The sequence below is a fragment of the Carcharhinus amblyrhynchos genome, chromosome 10 (assembly GCF_965287045.1).
Source record: "Carcharhinus amblyrhynchos chromosome 10, sCarAmb.v2.hapA, whole genome shotgun sequence".
Taxonomy (NCBI): Eukaryota; Metazoa; Chordata; class Chondrichthyes; order Carcharhiniformes; family Carcharhinidae; genus Carcharhinus; species Carcharhinus amblyrhynchos.
The window spans coordinates 15,447,785-15,465,859 of NC_137333.1; positions in this window are offsets into that span (position 1 = coordinate 15,447,785).

Consider the following 18,075-nt stretch of genomic DNA (forward strand, 5'->3'; position numbering starts at 1 on the left):
CAGCTCCTGGGCATTGATAGCAGTGCACTGTTCCTGCCTGTCACCATTGTGGTTGTCCATGAGGGTCCTGATGTTTCATTTCATTTTGTTTCATTTTATTTTGCATTTCATTTTAAGGGGTTCAGCAGCAGTCTTATCAGCTGATGAGAAATGACACTATGTTCTTGTTGTTAATAACCCCACTACTTGTCTCTTGTTTTGAATTATCCCATTGCTTCTCTGTCATTGTAAATGGCCCCATTGCTCCTCTCTCTGTCTGTCACTGCGAATGGTCTTATTGCTCCTGTCTCACTGTGAATGATCCCAGTGCTCCTCTCTCACTGTGAATGGCCCCATTGCTCCTGTCTCACTGTGAATGACCCCATTCTCCTCTCTCACTGTGAATGGTCTCATTGCTCTTCTCTCACTGTGAATGGCCCCAGTGCTCCTGTCTCACTGTAGATGGCCCCATTGTTCCTCTCTCACTGTAAATGGCCCCACTGCACCTCTCTCACTGTGAATGGTTCCAATGTCCTCTCCTACCATGACTAACTCCACTGCTCCTCCTGCCCTTCTTCTCCTCACCCAATCAGCAAAACTTTCTATTCTTTCCTCTCTCAACTTAGCCTAAAACGAATTGATATTATTTACCTCAACTAATCATTGTGACAGTGACACATGCTTAAAAAATAATTTCCTCAGTATCTCTTCAAATTTATTCAAAGGACATCTTTTTTAATCCTCACATTTATCTCCACATGTTTTTTATTCTACCCCCTCTCTCATTTGTAAATGAAACATGGCATATATCCAACCTTTTAAAGTGCTGTGTAAATTGCTTTGGCAATTTTGATAGTTCCGCAGAGATTGCTGATCTCTTCAGCATCTAAAGTTTTCCTTAACATCTCCTCCAATATGCCATGAGCACAATGGTGTTCCATTTACAGAAAGGATGTTTGACCTTGGCAAAGAACAGATACTGGATCATATTTTGACTTCGATTAGGTGTGTAAAATGAATAATCTTGAACCAGTTGTTTTTTTGTACACCTGTCCTGTTAAACTGCATGAAAAAGAAGCGTAAAAATGGATAACACACAGCTGATCCGAAAATGCTTACTTTTCATTGTTGTTCGAAACCATCCCACGGTGTTCTGCTCATCTCGACACTGAGTGCATTTATGATATTTTTCTCCATAATCATTCATCCGATGCCATCAAACTCTCCTTTAGCCTAAGTGTTATAATTACAGTAATGCACAATTGTGAGCTGTATTATGTAAAAGCACTGGGCAAACAATCATTCTTTATTGACAAAGAAATTAATGCAGTCGTGGAAATATGTAAATACAAAAAAAAAGTTGTTTCTCTTTCTGTCCTAAAATCCAACCACAAGTTAAAGACATTTCTGGCATAATGCCAGATCTGAATGACTCATCATCCAAAGATGTGCAGTTTAGGTGGAATGGCCATGCTAAATTGTCCCTTCACGTCCTGAGGTTAGATGGATTAGCCATGGTAAATGTGCGGTGTTACAGGGATAGGGTGGGGGAGAGGGCCTGGGCAATAATACTCTGGGCATGTTCTTACCTGCCATTCACGCACACTCTCACTGCAGCGAGGTCAGAGAATTTGGCAGCCAGCCAAACCTCCGTTCACTGCCGCAGGATGGGAAAATCCACACAGCCCCTCCAGCTATTAGCATTCAATAGGATCATGTCTGATCTTGGGATTCAATTGCATTTTCCTGCCTGCTCCCCATATCCCTGAATTAGATTATAGATGGATTCTCTTATAACTTCACATTCATAGCTTAATTCCTCCATGAGAGTTGGCTGCACCATATGAATGACCAAGTTGCGTGTGCCATTGTTGTTAAGCCATGCAAAGCCGTGGTTGTTAATGTTTAATATCGGAACCTGAGCTTCAATGGGCACTATAAATAGAAGCATAAGGCGGGGTCTCTCCGCCCACCGGATCGCCAGTGGAGGCTCAAGATCTGGTCAAACCCTGAGATCGGCAGTCTCGGCAACCTGGCAATACCAACCTGCGCCAGGGGACAGTGCTGAAGGGGGAGCCTCACATGCGGGGACTCATTTATTTGTGGTGGTTGAGGAGAGCAGACATGTGAGAGATGGGGCTGTCAGTGATGATTGGCGAGGGGGGCTGATGCCAGGATGATGGGGGAGGTGGGGTGGGGGGCAAGGGTGCCAGTGTTGGCAATGATCATGGTGAGGGCATGGGAGGAGGGATATGGGCAATGATTGAGGGAGGGTGCTGATGATGGGATGATCGGGGCGGGAGCAGGATGAATGGGGAGTCCACAGATACCTGTATGGTAGAGGTAGGAAAGGAAGTTTAATTTTTAGTTCAGCGATCAGGGCACCCCAAACTCAGAGCAGTTACCTCCCGGCTCCAACCTGATGGCACAAACCTCACCGACACTTTTTTGTTTGCAGTTAAAGTTTATTTATCAGGCACAAAGAAGGTTTACATTAACACTGCAATGAAGTTACAGTGAAATTCCCCTCATCACCACACTCTGGAACCTTCTTGGGTCAATGCACCTAACCAGCATGTTTTAAAGATTATGGGAGCAAACCAGAGCATCTGAAGGAAACCCATGCAGACACGGGGAGAGCATGCAGATTCCACACAGACAGGGACCTAAGCAGGGAATCAAACCCGGGTCCCTGGCACTGTGAGGCAGCAGTGCTAACCACTGTGGACACAATCAGGAGAGAAAACTGGCCAGGGGAGTTGGAGAATTCCACGCCAATTTTATCGCCACAACTGACGCTGACATATTCTCCTATGATTCCACCCGCTGAGTACAACAGTCAAGAGGTTTTGCTAAACTTTGTTAGCAATTCTGGGCGCCTGAAGGATGTGAGTGAAAGGGTTAATGTGCCGGTGGGGTGGGGGGGTTCTGGGTTGTGTTGGTGAATAAAGGGTCAGGAAATAGGAAAGGGGGAGGGGGGGGGCTGGGTTATGTTGGTGAATAAAGGGTCAGGAAGTAGGAAAAGCATCAGGGCCAGTGATTTCTCTCTCTGGCCCGCTGTACACCACATATATACAGCAGTCTGGCTGGTTCATCAAGGGATGTCCCAAATTTATCATTACACATGGGGAGCTTGCAACTGGGGAAAACTTCTGCAAAGAGCAGATTCAACAGGCTGCAGTGTTAAGGGGGATGCAATATCCCTTTAAAGCGGTTTTATTCAGCCCGGTGAGAAACTCCAGAAATTCTGGAAATATTGCAAAACAGTGGTACAGAGGGAGGCATGAGCCAGACATAAAAATAACCTGGCCGCTTGCTAGAATACTGAGTCTTCGGGAGTCTATCCTCTGAGTAATCAATTGATTACAAGATGAAGGATTAAGAATATTATACACAAATCAGCATTGTTGAACAATCATGTTCAAATGCTTGTACAATTCAACTGCTTCTGTAGAAATGCAAATCCGAAAACAGGTCACAAATACAGAGATTTTATTCCTTTAGTGTCAATACCTTTTATTCAATTCTTTTCTGATTAATACATCTCGCAAGGGGATTTATTTCAACTGGGCAGCCTTTTCCAGAAGAAAAATATTGCTCAGCATGAGGAGAACAAGATTTCATTTCCAAAAGTGTGCCTTAAGCTGTATCTCTTTAGCTGTGTGATACCACAGAACTGGTGAACATTTTAATCCTTAAAAGATCATTGCTGTCCAGACAAAAAGAAAATAGCCTTTCATCTCATTTTTACCAGGTTTGCACACACAGAGATGTGCCCAAATCACCAATGCTTTGAAGGATGTGTATTTGAAGGAACAGTAGGGGTGGCATGGTGGCACAGTGCTGAGCACTGCTGCCTCACAGAGCCAGGGACCTGAGTTCAATTCCAGCTTGGGTCATTGTGTAGAGTTTGCATGTTCTCCCCGTGTCTGTGTGGGTTTGCTCAGAGTGCTCCAGTTTCCTTTGACAGTCTGAAAGATGTGCTGATTAGGTGCATTGACCCAAACAGGTGCTGGAGTGTGGTGACTGGGGGAATTTCACAGTAACTTCATTGCAGTGTTAATGTAAGCTTTACTTGTGACGAATAAATGAACTTTAATTATAGATTTAATAGGAACTCTCTGTCACTGGGGGGACAATTTTAACTAAACCAGGCTGGTGAACGCTAATTTGTTGAGTGTTTGATTTGATTTGATTTATTATTGTTGCATGTATTAGTATACAGTGGAAAGTATTGTTTCTTGCATGCTATACAGACAAAGCACACGTGCCTAGAGAAGGAAAGGAAAGAGTGCAGTATGTTGTGTCACAGTCACAGCGTAGAGAAAGATCAGCTTAGTCTGAGGTAGATCCATTCAAAAGTCTGATAGCAGCAGGGAAAAACCTGTTGAGTTATAATTGCCCCAGGTTACCCAATGTGCTGTCTAGCTGCTGAGGTCTACAATTTTGCTTCTGGTGTCTGCTGGGTCAACTATGCTGTCCATCTAAAACTGGTTGGGTCTTCAGTGACAAATGCAGGTTAAAGATTCAGGCTCATCCCATTCCTCCTGCAAAACCCTCATGGAATTCCTTGTCACATGTAGCATAGATTCCCTACAATGCAGCAGGAGACCATTTGGCCCATCAAACCTGCACCAACTCTCTGATAGAGCATCTTATCCAGGCCCTGTAACCCGGATGTTGATCATGAGTCTTGTGAAAGACTTGAGTACCAGCCTGCGCAATGCAGCAGGCTGAGAGAATCCCAGCCAAAATGTTTTGCAGAGAAGCAGAGCTTATGAGGCATTGTAGTAACAAAAACATGTAAAAAAAAAAACATTTTCAAGTAAAAAAAAGTGAAAATATCTGGATCTGGGCTAGTTGAAGTCAAAAGAAATGTTTCAAGGAGTCATGTGGCATGCTTGATACAAAGGAAGAACTGGTCACTATGGAGACCTGCACAACTGAATCATGGTGAAGAGAAAGGGAAGGAGAATGTCAAATAATTCCTGAACTATGTTCAAAGAAACCCATCAGATGAAAAAGCACAATTCAAGTCATATATGAATCGGATTGAAAACACTTGAGCTAGGGAAAGAAGCCAATAGATTGTGGAAGATTTTAATCAAAAGGACCAACACAACTGGCCATATGAAAGAGTCAAGGGAGTATGGGGATAAGGTGGGAAGGTGGAGTTGAAGATTATCATATCGGATAAGTCTTGATCTCTTGAATGGCAGGGCAGAGCTGATGGCTGAATGGCCTGTTTCTGCTCCTACTTATGGTCTTATGGAAGCATTCTTTCTCTCTCTCTCTTTCCATTCTGCTGTTTCCTCTTCTCCTTTCAGGCCTTTCTCTGTTCCTGACCTAACTAACTCCATTACTTGCAGACACAGAAACATTTACAAGATCTCAAGCTGTCTCCAAAACCTCCTCAAACTTTCTTGAACATCATTACCTTCCAACTGTGAAGGGACTGCACATTTTGTTTGGCTCTGGTTCATATTTCCTTGCTGTTGTAATAAACGCTTTTCTTAGAAAGTCAGGACTTATGCCTGGAACTTCTTATTAGAGTTAAAAAAAAGGAAGCACACTAAATGCAAAATTTTGATCATTTTGGGACAGAAGCATGGCGGTGGGAAAAAGGGTCTTACTCAATTTAAGTAAAAGCCAAAATCACAAACAGTGCTGAAATTGCTTGCTGTGAGGTTTGGCTGTTGCTCTTTTCACTCCGACCTTTCTCTTGTTCCTTCAGTTGTATTCTTTCACCTAAAAAAAATCTTGGGGAGAATTTTCCTGTCCCAGCCACCATGGGAATCGTAGCAGGCAGAGGATGGCCCATGCAAAGGTCTGTTGACCCCTGTAGAAGGTGGGGGAGTTTCCAGATCTGGGGCAAGCGCGGTTGGGAAACCCGGCCACTCGTATGCCTCGTAACAGCCTGTCACTTACACCTGCCACAATATCCATTATAAAGCTGAATGCTGAGATATGTTTATGACTGCGTGTCCTGATAACCAAATGTACGTTAGTTTCATTTGCTTTCTTTCTCAAAGGCACAACAGCCAGTCAAGAACTACAAACTTCAATACTCCCAAGCTTTCACCTTGTGTGATGAGGAAACTGTCTGAACTCTGGGGAGAGACAATTGAAGATTATGGATGGGAATCTCCGTGTGTCAAAATGTCGAATTTGTGTAAAAACTGGAGTAAATTCTATTGTTTTCTTCAGCCGGAGTTTCAAAATGAATCCCCCACACACTGTAGATCACAGAGTGCCCTAGTGTGAATCACTCCAGAAATTCAATGGGTGGATTTCTATTCCCACTGGAGAGGCATGGCTCTGAGTGGGTCACTAGGCATGTGCCGTTCTGCCAGGGCCGACATTGGCCCATGTACAGTTGCCCCTGTCTGCTGGCCTCCTGATCGTTGGCCAGCTCGATCGCTGGTCAACCCCGTGACACTCGCATCGCTAGAGACCCACACCATCCCCTCAAGCTCAATGGCTGCACCCAACCCCCCACCCCCCCCAACCCCGAACGTGTCTGTGCCCAGCCCAAGCCCCCCAGTACCTGCCCCCGCCCGGCCCACCTCCATCTTCCACACCTCAATCCCCAGCAGCCCCAATAGGCAGTGCCCTGATGCCCCTGAGCTTTGGCACTTTGCCCCTTAGTCAGTGACAGAGACCAAGTTGGCACTGCCAAGGTGGCAATGCCTAGGGGCACCCCCTCCACTGCCTGACCTTGTGGGGAGCCTCGATTGCCCCCACTTCCCTCCAGGAGGCTCGGGCCACCAGCTCCCTACAAGTGGGGAGCTATATTAACACCTGCTGGAGTGAAACATACCTGGCGGGGGATAGGAGCAACTCAGGGGCCAAGAGATTTCAGTCCCAGGCCCACTAATAGCATTGAAATGATATTTAAACAGGTTGCTGAATATATTAGGCAGCTCTGCCTCGGGAAATCCGACACCTGGAGATGGGTGGAGGCCATGGCGCCTAGCGTGGGGCTAGCAAAACAGACTCCGCTTAAATTTCCTGGCCCACTTGCACTAAAAAAGCAGCACAGCAGGATGGAAGAATCACCCCCTATGATTCTGGCTTAGATCTAAACTGGGAGGAGGAAGGTGCTGCTGTTATTCTATCAGTTTTGGTGGTGGCAATAACAACTTGTTAGTAATTGAGCACAGAAATGCTACTGCATTAGATAATGCTTAACTGTCAGTGTTCCAATCTCCAACTCTGAACTGAGCTTTGACTTACGCACATACCATAACTTCTAATCTCATTGGACAGTTTTGCTGCCAAATGCCCACTGATGTAACAAGTTTGAGATATTAGAGCTCATTCCTCTAAATATTTTTTTTCAGGCACAGAAAGACATGAAAGTTCAGTATTTGTAATAAAAAGTCTGAATGACTCACATTATTATTAGTGTTAATATTATTCACATTAATGTGAAAATCAGCAGAAACATTTGGCAAGGAAGAAGTACCTGGGGATTGCGAATTATGTAAGTCGCTGCCCAATTTACAGAGCTCCACCGTTAGCTTAGTAAAAATGTCACGCTTAAACTCCCCATAGGTTTCATGAAGTTCTTCCATTTCGACATTGATTACCCATAAAGCTGTCATCAGAAAGTAAAGTCTAATAATTAACAATTTAAGTACTCTTTTAATGATGACTGTTGGTAACTCCCCCTCTAGTCCAAAAATTGAACAATTAAAAGTACTCAGTCTCATTCTTTTAGATTGTGAATTGTTGGTAGAGATTTTAAAAATTTCAAGAGTTGATTTAAAACTTTTTTTTAATCTATTCTTCTTTTTCCCAATCCTTATTTTATCCGTCTGCACCTGACTTGAAATTGAATTCACTAACTCTGCTTCACTCTACTTCGAAATTCATCTTCTCGTCATCTTGTAATTTCTTTGAACTCATAAGGAAAGTTTGCAGATACCATGTTTGTCCTATTTGTCACCCGGGACCTAAGTGTTCTGTTGCCGTCACTGAGCCATTACCAGCTTACGTTTCCAGCAACATCATGGGTAAAAACGGTAAAACCATAGATATGTCTAACATATGTGACACAGCACATGGTGTCCCCTTCCAGCAAAATCCAGGGGCAAAGAACTTGACACACATTAAAAGGTACACGGGGGTGTTCTGCCTCCATTTTCTGGAGGGCAGGAGAAGTGGAAGAGGTGGAGAATTGAGCAGGATTCCCAAAAAGGCTTTTCACTTGTGTGACTTCCCCACCCAATTGCACCCTTTCCCACCACCATCAATGATGTAACAGGGATCCCATCTTCAAAAGTCAGATCCTCCATTTACATCTGTTTGATTACGCAGATTGCGGATAGTCTCCCCACACTGGACTGTCCATTCACGTCTAAATGAGGGCACTGGTGGGGGGCAGGAGGTTTGAGGGAGAGGGGTTGATTTCTGCGGTGGGGGAATGGGTTCCATAGTGAGAGTTCGATGGCAGGGCGGGTGGGTGCTTCCTCCATTCTGTCAAAAGCAGAGATTTCTGGCATATTTAGAGCTTGCCCCACCAGCATGATGTCACGGGACCTGCTTCTTGGCTTTCTTTTGACTATGCATCAAAAAATAGGGTGGGAATAGTCGGCAATGCAGCTGGTGAACGAGAGCCTGTGCTTCCTGCCTAAAGTCACACTTAGTCAAAAAATGAAAGAACTTCACCCTTGGTCTTTTCATTTGCTCCAGCATGACTGATTGATACAATATATGTTGAGGCTTGTATGGCTTGCCTTTTCCAGATCTCAACGGTAGACATCTGTCCCATTGGATCATAGAATCATAGAACAGGTTGGCACAGTGGTTCCTGTGGTGCCAGAGGCCCTAGTTTGATTCCAGCCTCAGGTGACTGTCAGTGTGGAATTTGCACATTCTCCCTGCGCCTGTGTGCATTTCCGGATACTCCGGTTTCCTCCCACAGTTCAAAAATGTGTGGGTTAGGTGGATTGGCGATGTTAAATTGACCCTAATGTCAGGAGGATTAGCAGGGTAAATACGTGGGGTTACAGGAATAGGGCCTGGGTGTGATTGTGATCGGTGCAGACTCGATGGACTGAATGGCCTCCTCCTACGCTGCAGGGATTCTATGATTGATTGGCCATGCTAAATTGTCCCTTAGTGTCAGGGGGATTAGCAGTGTCAATACATGGGGTTACGGGGATAGAGCCTGGCTGGGATTATTGTCAGCACATGCTCGAGGGGCTGAACGGCTTCCTTCTGTACTGTAGGGATTTTATGATTCTATAATTCTATGAATCCCTACAGTGGAGAAGGCGGCCATTTGGCCCATCAAGCCAGCACCAACAACACTCCCACCCAGGACTTGTCCATTCCCCATCCTCCTATCCCTGTAGCATGTATTTATCCTGCTCGTCACCTTGATCAAGATCAATTTCCTGTGAAATGGATTGGCACATTGGCCATTTCATTGCCACAGTTTGTATCAGCATCGTGTCCCTATTCACTCCAGAGTAGACTTGCATCAAATCACTGCACTGATTAATCTAAATAGCCGTATTTTATGCAATAACACTGAGTTCAATTATATTATGGTACGCTATATTTTAAAAAAATGTAATGTAAATTACAAAGGAGTTGCATCAATATACTTTGTAAGTTATTCTCAGTGTACACCTTTGCACTAGCAGCAAGTACATTCCTGAGTGCTGTAGAGCATTGATTATTCCTGGCTTTATCTTTCATTGCCAAATTGCTCTCTGCATGAAGTAACTGCTTCATGGTGTTATAACACTGAACCCATGTGTTAGGGATGCTGAGCTGTTAATTCCCTCAATTGGTATTTAAATGCATGTCACACAGCGCTCCAAAACTCTCACATTGCACTTGTGCTGCTCTCAGAATTACAGCACATCAGTGATCACAAGCATCATGGTTTCATGGACCGCAGAACAGCAATTTAAATGGTGAGAAGGCGCTGTGACTGTGGTCAGGACATAAATTGAATTCAGGACACCTCTCGTGTTATATCTGGCAGAACATCAGAATCGGTAACGCTGAAGGTTGCAGAAGGCTTGCGTCAAATCACCCCAGCAACCTACGCACAAACATACTACCACAGAAACATCTGCCTGGGAATGGCAGAGGTAGAAGTGTCTCAGGGGTCAACCTGCAAACCAGTGAGAGACTAGTGTGTTATAACATGCTACAAGAAAGTCAGCAGCAAACTCAGTCTAACACCAACACAATCTATGAATGACAGCAAAAATTATACCAGTGAAATCCTATGCACCTTGCACAATACTTGAATCGCTGTACAATTGATAATGATTATGCTTAAATCCAATGGAAAGAAAGATTGCAGCGGGATTCTCCCAAAAAAAACTACGTTCTGAATTCACGTAAAAATGAGAGTAACTCACGTTTTGTTTTCAGCGGGATTTTCAAACTGAATCTCCCACACGCTGTGCAGTTCAGGGTAAGCAGAGAGATTCATGCTGAAATTCAGGGGTATATTCACACTGGAGAGGCCAGCAGCATTGCGCTGAGCGGGCCACTGTGCATGCACTGATGTGTCAATGTCGAGGTTGGTACATGCACAGTAACCCAGTCCTGCCAGTTTCCCGATCGGTGGACAGCCCCACAACCCTGTATCGCTACCCCTCTGATCCCCCAACCCCTGATCGCTGGCCTCCCAGGAACCTCCCCCTATCCCGATGGCCAGCCCGACTGATCAGCTCCTTGCCTCCCTCTGCCGCTGATCTCGACTGCAAAGTGGCAACAGGACCCCCCCCCCCCCCCACCTCCCTGATATCCACCACAGGCCCCACCTCCAATAGCCCCCACCACCACCCCGCACCCCCCCCCCCCCCCCGGCCTCATCCTTTGGCACTGACATGCGCTGTGGGCAGTGCCATCGTGCCCCTTGGGCAGTGCCAGATTCAGGCTGGCAATGCCCAAGGGACACCATCCTTACCCCCAACCATTTGGGGGGGCTGCTATGGCCTCTCCTCCACTCCAGAGGGATCAGACTGCAAGCTCGCAGTTAGTGCGGAGTTATAATAAACCGTACTAAAGTGAAACATTTCTGGTGGGTGTGAAATGTGAATGATTATTTCAACACTTAAATCAAATCAGCACCAATTTCCAGTACGGAACTGACAATGCCAGAAATCTGGGCCATGGCACCCAGCGGGAGTCCGCCAAATGGCCTTTGCTGATGTCTCCCAGTCCTTAGCACTGCCAGAGCAGTGGGCTGTGACTATTGTTCCCTACATATGCTTCATTCTACCATGTCAAGACTTTCATCCATCTAGCACAGGACCAAACATTTTTACTGCACTTTGCCCTTCTAAGCATCCAGCAAATCACTGACTCTAGCCAAGTTGCATTGGTTTTTCGTAATGTTATGTCACACATAAATTCAACAGGTTTCATGGTTATATGACAACTACTCAACTTGGATAATGCAAATCGACCCGTTAATCGAAAAGCACTCACAGTGGGTTGGATTTTCACTGAGGAGATGGGAAACACAAGCCAGGAAATTTCCCAACTCCCTCATCTTGTCTCCATCCTGGAGGAGCTCAGCCAGCCTGTTTTCTTGTTGGGGAGTTGGGAAGAGCTGGAGATGGGCTGAAGGTGGGAACAGAGCTAGGTGAATGGTGAGGCCAACAGGCAAGAAGGCTCAGTTTACTGGAACATCAGCCCAGTTAAATTCATGGGGGTTAGACCCTCTAGCTCTCACCCTCTTCTCACTCTCTGCTTAATCCTATACCCTCTCCGTGTCTCCTCAAATCTCCCAGACCTTCTTCACGCCCCTTCACATCATCCACATCCGTGAAAAAAATTGTCAGAAACACTCTCATAAAACTGTCAATATAACACCGCCAGAGACATGTCCATTGAATAAATTTGTCAAAATAAGCACAAAGACAATTGAAAAAGCACTTCAACCAAAGATCAAGATATGAAAAGATAATTAAGTTATCCATCAAATAAATCGAGCAGTCCTTTTTGCAATTGTGTAAACAAACCACTGCTCGGCTGAATGTGTTAGTCAGTCTTTCATGAGTCCATCTGGCAAAACAGATGTCTGGCCATCTGTTCAACCTACTTCTGTTAATACAGACATAGACAATATTATAAGAAGCTGCTTCCTGTTGACCTCCCTTTAAATTTGATTCTCCAATCTATTTGCACGTCTGGAAGGTCAATTTTCACAAATTTATCCCAAGTTCGACTGATTTGACAGAGTAACAATGTCTTCTCCTTGTTCCCTGTTGGGACAAAATGAAGTAATGGCTGTCCACATAATTTCTTTCTGAACATCCTGTGATTGCAATGACACAAGAAGTTCAAGCCTGAGGAATCAGAAGACTCAACATGTTACATGTTGTCCTAATATTTGGTTGATGTGCTTCCCAGTACATTTCAATCACTTATTCACTGATTTTTGAGAATACAAATTTACTCTTATAATGATACCCAAGTACAAAATCTTTGTCCACTACAAAATATGTTCCCTATAAATAATTAATTCAAGCAATAGGATCTTGTTTGTACAGTTGTATATTTATACGGTAAGTTTTCCGTCTATTCCTCAAGATCATAGAATCCTGACAGTGCAGATGGAGGCTATTCGGCCCATCGAGTCTGTACCAATGACAATTCCACCCAGGCCCTATCCCAGAGCCCAACATATTTACCCTGCTCATCACCCTGACACTAAGGGACAATTTCGGGTGATCAGTCAACCTCTAACTCACACATCTTTGGAGTGTGGAAGGAAACCGGAGCACCCACAGGGAGAATGTGTAAATTCCACACAGAGAATGCTCAGAGGCCAGAATTGAACCCAGGTCCCTGGCACTGTGAGACAACAGTGCTACCACTGTGCCACTGTGCCACATTTAAATGGAATTTGGGCTCAATTCGAGATGGAAGATCAATAAGATTCTTCAAACTTTTAGGTCAAGAGTTTATCAAATTATTTAACATGCAGCACATGCATGTCCCTTCGGGAAGGCAATATGCTGTCCCTATCCAGTTTAGCCCACATGTGACTCCAGACCCACAATAATGTGGTTGACTCCGATTTTTTTTTATTCATTCGTGGGTCGATGGATGGCCAGCATGTATTGTCCATCTCTAGTTGCCCTTGAGAAGATGGTGGTGGGCTACCTTCTTGGTGCTCTCTGAAATGCCACTCGTTTGAAGGCAATTAGGGATGGCAATAAATTCTAGCCCAGAGCCAACCACATTGAATGGATGAATAACAAAAATGTAAGCATTCATTTAAAATGTTTAGAACAACAACTAACAGTTGCCAGTCCAAACTTTTTCAGCTTGTTCAAACCTATCCTGTATTGGGCAATTTTCAAGGCCACAGTCGGAATCAAAGAACATACAAACGTGTGGATTGCTGTCACTCACAGGGAGGTTTAGTTTGTAACTGTACTTTCTGCAAGGCTTAATACAGGACTGGGCCTCAGGCCTATGAACCTGACTGATGACATTATCAATGCTCACATGACTCACATCTTAAAGGGACGCTGTCCCAATGTAACATACACAAATTATTATGCATAACAAAACCCGATGGGTGAGATTTTTTGGCCGTGCTTGTCCCAAAACAGGAAAATCCCATCCAAGGTCAACAGCCCTTTCCATGATCTGCCCCTCGCCTGCTACGATTCCCATGATGGGCAGAATGGGAAAAGTCATCCCAATTAATCAAAACACTAGTTACATATAGTCGTTTCAAATTTACAAATAAACAATCTTTTTTACTGATTATTATTTAGCAAGTTACGACATTTTGTACCATATGGTCAAGTTAAAAAATGTCATGACCCGGCTCATGTTTCTTTCCAAGCCCAACCTATATACAGCTTGCAGGTGCAGCAGGTGGTCAGGAAGGCGAATGGGATGCTGGCCTTCATAGCGAGGGGGATTGAATATAAAAGTAGGGAGGTCTTGCTGCAGCTGTATAGGGCATTGGTGAGGCCGCAGCTGGAGTACTGTGTGCAGTTTTGGGCGCCGCACCTGCGCAAGGATATTTTGGCCCTGGAGGGAGTGCAGAGGAGGTTTACTAGGCTGATACCGGAGTTGAGGGGATTGAGCTATGAGGAGAGGCTGAATAAACTAGGCTTGTACTCGTTAAAGTTTAGAAGAATGAGGGGAGATCTCATTGAGACGTATAAGATGATGAATGGGATGGATAGGATAGAGGTGGAGAGACTCTTCCCGCTCAGAAAGGACAATAGGACTAGGGGGCACAGCCTCAAGATAAGGGGGAGGTGGTTTAGAACGGAGTTGAGGAGGAACTTCTTCACTCAAAGGGTGGTGAATCTCTGGAATTCTCTGCCCGTTGAAGTGGTGGAGGCTGCCTCGCTAAATATTTTTAAGAAGCGGGTTGATGGGTTCTTGATAAGAGAGGGGATTAAGGGTTATGGGGAGAGGGCGGGAAAGTGGAACTGAGCCACGACAGATCAGCCATGATCTTATTGAATGGCGGGGCAGGCTCGAAGGGCTAGATGGCCTACTCCTGCTCCTATTTCTTATGTTCTTATATAATTTCTGTTTGATAATTTACTCTTTTAGTGTGTGACTAATGCAGGAGTCACTGAAATCCCAACAATATGAAACAAATACATGTGTTCTTTATTGTAACTTAATTTGCTACATACTATGGCTAAAGGAACACAATAACATAGCATTTACTCTACATCCGCAATTCCTGGGTCATGTGAGATGTGACATCATTTTCCTGACTGATTCTCCAATTTTTAAGGTGGGATTTTTCACATCTGCCAACAGCAAGGATTGTGGGAGGCAGAGGCATAACGTTTGGAGAAATGGCCAAAGTCTATTTTCACCAGCAGGAAAATAAGCTGGAAATTTCACTCTGGACGTTCCTGATGTGTTGAGTTTCCGAAGACTCATGTCTTAGGAACTGCACTGGCCACTCCCCACTTAGATCTCATGAATGCTCATTTAAAACCTAGCTCGCTGTTCACACTACATGTTCACACCACAAATTTAATTGCCCGGCCAACAGATAATCAGATGGATAATTAGACTTAGTCTGATTCATAGTTGAGTTACTTGCTTCTTCTAAGGAAGGTAATCTGGTGCAGTGTCACTGCAGCTGAAAAAGGGTTCATCACATCAAATAAACATGAATTGAAAATTCTACAGATACATTTACTAGTTGAATTGCTGCACAATAGTCAGTTTTTGATTTAAAATGGGCCAACTATTAGTCTACAAGTGGCTACAATTAGTGGAAGTGGGGGTTAGGAATAGTGTAACTCACTCTTGACTTCGTAAAGCCTGTCCACCATCGACAAGGCACAAGTCAGGAGTGTGATGGAATACTCTCCATTTCCCTGGATGGATGCATCTCCAACATCACTCAAGAAGCATGACACCATCCAGGATAAAGCAGCCTGCTCGATTGGCATGACATCTGCAAACATCCACTCCCACCACCATCAATGCTCAGTAGCAACACTACATACCATCTACAAACTGCACTGCAGCAAATCACCGAAGATCCTTAGACAGCACCTTCCAAACCCATGAACACTTCTATTTAGACAGACAAGGGCAGCAGACACATGGTAACACCACCACCTGCAAATTTTCCACCAAGCCACTTATCATCCTGATTTAGAAATATATCACTGTTTCTTCGCATTCACTATATCAAAATTCTGGAAAATCCCTCCCTAACGGCATTGTGGGTCAACTCACAGCACATGGACTGCAGCGATTCAAGAAGGCAACTCATCACCACCTTCACAAGGGCAACTAGGGATGGGCAAACATGGTCAGTCAGTGACGTCTATGTCACATGATTAAATAAAATAAAATTGTTTTGATAAGGCTCACTGATAATAGTGCAGACTGGATGATTGGGTATAGAAGGGGCATGTGTTGGTTTTGGTAGTATCGGAGCTGTGGGGTTTGTCGGGTGCATGACTTGGATTGAGACAGCAGAATGAGTATAAGGGGCCATGGGGAGTAATGAGACGGCACTGACTCAGGGAGAACATGGAAAGGACAATGGGTATGACCTTTTGAACTTGCCTTTCCAAAATTCCTGAATCTAGACCATGGTTCACGATTCCTCTGAGATCGCTAAAAGTTATTAGCCCAACTCCACAAAATTTGGCAAATGCCCACCCTGCCACAGAGAAGGCCAGGAGAGCAGGGTGTGACCTTGAAACCCACCTCTTTATACCATACCAGTAAAAATTAGGGATGTTGGAATGGGGAGGGAATCCTGAAAATGGGTTCTACCCACCATTTTATATAGCTCTGGGGTCATTCCAACTCCTTGAAAATCCAACTCTTTTTCTCTCAATAAAGCCAAAAATCTCCCACACTTTTTCTAGCAATCTTGTCAACTTGTCCTCCCACATTTAGAGACTTGTGTGTAAAGTACTCCAGATCTCTCTTTCCCTGGTTTCCCCTTTTAGATTTAACTCACATTGCCTTTCCTCTTCCGTCCTACCCAAAATGCTTGAAATAAGTATGGATGTTTATATGGTAATAACTCCATGTCATAAATATATTAGGATGGATATCCTGGCTGTTTCATTTTGGACATTCTGGTTCCCAGTCAGAACCACAATCAGAAAAGTAAGTTTGTTGCAAAATGGGCAGTGATGAGATCTTATTTATTACACCACCATCTGCAAATTCACTTCCAAGCTACTCACTGCCCTCACTTGGAAATATATTACTGTTGCTTTACAGTCGCTGGTTCAAAACGCTGGAATTCCCTCCCTAACGGCATTGTGGATCAACCCACAGCACGTGGACTGCAACGATTCAAGAAGGCGGCTCACCACCACCTTCTCAAGGGCAACTAGGGGTGGGCAATAAATGCTGGCCAGCCAAGACATGCCCATGTCCCACAACTGAATTTTAAGAAGTTCAAATACTGTTTAAGTTGACTGGGGAGTTTGGTCAGTTTTTGGGGGAGGCCGACTTCTGTATTCTCAAACTAGCAGAGAAATTTGCATAAACTTGCTTTGTGTTGGACCCAGTTTGCCTTTGAATTTCCTTAGTCTTTTGTAGCGGTGTGGCCACATTTGGGCAAATGCCACTGGAAATACCGGTGTAACTGAAAAATAACTCTATCCTATTTCTGTTGTCACATGCCTTTCCTCAGTCATTTAATATATAGCTGAAGCTACAACAGTTAAAACTCTGAATTGGATTATTATTATTTAAAGCTAATTTGATTATGTTCTGTCCTTGCAGCTACAGCTCAGTGTGACATTGATTGAGAGAGGTGAAAATAATTCAACCTTAATGCATCTGTGTTTCTGACTGAACTTGAATGTAAGAAGAACACTTTCTATCTTTCCAGTGCCAGGTAAAGTCTTCCTCAGGGTTCATACCAACATAAAGATGCAGTTACTTATCTGAAGTAAGGCTTCTGGGCCTCCCGTGCAATTAATGGAATCTCTGCCTTTCTCTGTCTTTCTTTAACTTTGCTACAAAGGGAATTTCTCTGCCTGTTCTGTCTTGATGCTGATGAAGTTAATAATCCTTATCACCACGTCTCCTATTAGCTTTTCTCATTAAACAGATGGCTGCTTCATATTCAGATGTGCTGGGGATTCGAGGGTCAACCTTAATTTAGATGTTCGGTAGTCATAGCCTTCAAGATGTCATAGAAGAATATTTCCATTCTGAACAAACAGAGGCTACAAGCTAACGTTAAGGCAAGATAAAAGAAAATCAATCGCAGAATTACATCAGCACGCCTCATGTCAAGTTCCATTTCTGGACATGAGTCCCTGTGACATCTGAGTCCCCAGATGATGCAGTAGGAAGTCAAACTGACCTGTACTCAGCATTTGCCAGAACTTGTGGTCAATCCCATATGGCTTTGCTCACTCATGCCTCCTGCTTCACCTTCAAACTCAATCCTTTGGGATATACCTGTGCTGGTGACTCAGGGAGTGTTTGTGGCCACTGATGTGCACGCTTGCTAACGAATGCTAGTTAATAGCTCACGATACTCTTCCACTTCCATGACAAGAGGGAAAAGGACATACTGCACATTGCTCTAATTAAGCAGATTGCTGCAACACTATCATTACATGA